The sequence below is a fragment of the Scylla paramamosain genome, chromosome 2 (genome assembly GCF_035594125.1).
Source record: "Scylla paramamosain isolate STU-SP2022 chromosome 2, ASM3559412v1, whole genome shotgun sequence".
NCBI lineage: Eukaryota > Metazoa > Arthropoda > Malacostraca > Decapoda > Portunidae > Scylla > Scylla paramamosain.
This window is the reverse complement of record NC_087152.1, coordinates 33,656,817-33,659,316: the sequence shown is the minus strand read 5'-3', so window position 1 is coordinate 33,659,316 and position 2,500 is coordinate 33,656,817. Positions and strand designations below refer to the sequence as shown.

The 2,500-nt window shown below is 41.4% G+C and overlaps 1 protein-coding gene and 1 long non-coding RNA gene across 2 annotated transcripts in view; one reads left to right on the top strand and one right to left on the bottom strand.

Moving 5' to 3' along the window:
• LOC135113827 (gonadotropin-releasing hormone receptor-like) overlaps positions 1 to 2,500 on the top strand; it is a 224,818-nt gene that overhangs the window by 784 nt on the left and 221,534 nt on the right. The window contains 1 exon segment of the mRNA XM_064029453.1: positions 231 to 556. The gene's annotated coding sequence lies outside the window, so the exon portion shown is untranslated.
• LOC135113829 (uncharacterized) overlaps positions 1 to 2,500 on the bottom strand; it is a 222,729-nt gene that overhangs the window by 133,343 nt on the left and 86,886 nt on the right. The gene's annotated exons all lie outside the window — the stretch shown is intronic.

Below are 2,500 nucleotides of genomic sequence, written 5' to 3'. Positions count from 1 at the left end.
GCACATACACGCACAAGCGCTCTCTCTCTCTCTCTCTCTCTCTCTCTCTCTCTCTCTCTCTCTCTCTCTCTCTCTCTCTCTCTCTCTCTCTCAAACACACACACACACACACACACACACACACACACACACACACACACACACACACACACACACACACACACACACACACACACACATTTTTTAACTTGTCATGATAAATGAGAACTTTATCTCAACGGAAACCACAGTAACAGGAAGCACAACAGCCAACAGATGCCCCTTAAATTAAGACTGAATCGTCCGTTGTGTGTCAAAGGTGAAAAGCGACCACTGAACACCTCAACGAGGCGGCATCAGGACAGCCCGGCGGGCAAGGTACGTACGCACAAGTGAATACATTCCTGAAACCACTTATACGCCAGCCTGCCTTGAATCTTAATCACATGCCGACAGTCAAGGTCACCCATCTGCTGCTGCATCCTCTACCTTGGCATCGTGTTGTGATGGCTGAGGGAAGGTCTGAGTGAGGGCTGCGTTGTGTCCCGCCTCACGATATATCATGATTCAGTAACTGGTAAGTTGACCATTCTGCTAATTTCATTCTTCTATAGTTTTTACTATAAATTAGTTTCCATATTTTAGTTTTCCTAATTTCCTTTTTTTACGCTCCCTCATGACGCATCGAGACAAACTGATGTATTGACTTTCTCGTTCAGTTCTGGTTCACTTTCCGTAAGTCTCCCCTTCACTGCACTGACATAATCTCAAGCAATTAATGATGTGCTACTGTTGTCTTAGGGGGTCTGTTCCCCTCGCTGCCTTTTTCCTTATTGTTCTTTGTACTCTTCAGTTTTTCATTCTTTTTTTCTGGTCTTCTTTTTTCCTTTTCTCTTTCTTCTCCTTTCTACTCTCTCTCTCTCTCTCTCTCTCTCTCTCTCTCTCTCTCTCTCTCTCTCTCTCTCTCTCTCTCTCTCTCTCTCTCGCTCTCTCTCTCGTCTCTAATGTTATTATCGCAATTTTCTCACCAACCCCATATTTGCCATTCGTAATATTGGGTCCTTTATTTCTTTCCCGCCCTTCTTTATATGATTTGCCCTCAGTTCGTTACATACACACACACACACACATCATCACCATCATCCCACACTCCTTTCACCCTCGAAGGTTGAAGTTCGGTCGTATCTCTCAACACTACTCTTGAAAGTGCCACGTAAGAGCTTGTTTATGTATTCCCCAAACATACATACATGCATACATATTCGCCACAACCCGGGTCTTGCATTTCCCAACTCCTGAAGAACAGTCTGCTCTTGTACATTTCCATCGCCGGAGGGAACTTAAACAACGATATCAACCATTTGGAATAGATTATTGACGCCGCCACCACCGTCTCTTTGGCGGGGAGGTTTAAGCCAGTACGAGGTGAGTTGGGTGCCTCTTTGATCTTCCTTCGTGCCTCGAGTTCCGGATGAGATTAAGCCATTCTCCTCTGACTTAAACTATAAGCAGTCAATTCCTGTTACTTCTGGCGTGAGATGCAGTAACCCGCCTGACTGCATGGTTGATTTGATGCCACACACAAGCGATACCTCGTTTTCTATGTGCCAATGCCAAACCGTCAGTAAGCTAGTCATTCGTTTGGTTCCTACTACATGTGCCTTTTTTTTTCTTTTGCATACAAAGGAATTCCGGAGTGTGATCCTGATTTGTTGCACTGCTCAGTCTCGTATGTTTTACCCGCAGTCTATTCGCTTGTTTTCCCAGCGTGCCTGTAATTGCGGGCGTGCCTTACGAGTTGTGGTTTCCTTGCTTCATGTTAGGTATTGTGCACACTATATTTTGTTCATGATTTGAATTTATTATTTAACTCGCCACACTAACACACGTCTTGTTACTGAATATGAAAACAATGGAAAGGAAAATTATGCTTTTTATTTTAAGAACTGACCGCGAATTCTCTCTCTCTCTCTCTCTCTCTCTCTCTCTCTCTCTCTCTCTCTCTCTCTCTCTCTCTCTCTCTCTCTCTCTCTCTCTCTCTCTCTCTCTCTCTCTCTCTCTCGTTGCCTCATCAGAGATGCCTGCAAGTTAAAATGAGAGGAAATTCTTATAACTGCAATTATGAATGAGAATTTGAATGTATGCTTTGTTTCTTCTGCGATGAGGTCGATATACCGAGCAATATATAAATGGGATGAAAATAGTTTATATCATTCTATATGCTGAAGGCTACACTTGGTATTATTTGCATTTTCTGCTAATTAGATTAGTCGTGCTAGACAAAACCAAACTCTTATGTTTTCTTTCCACCAGGAAAGTGGAAACGATATAAATTGTTACTGATGAATTCTTATGAACTTGCTGACAGATAGCGAGTCTTATCGTATGTATATATATATATATATATATATATATATATATATATATATATATATATATATATATATATATATATATATATATATATATATATATATATATATATATAAGGGAAGCTGCAAGAAGCCATCAGGCCTACACA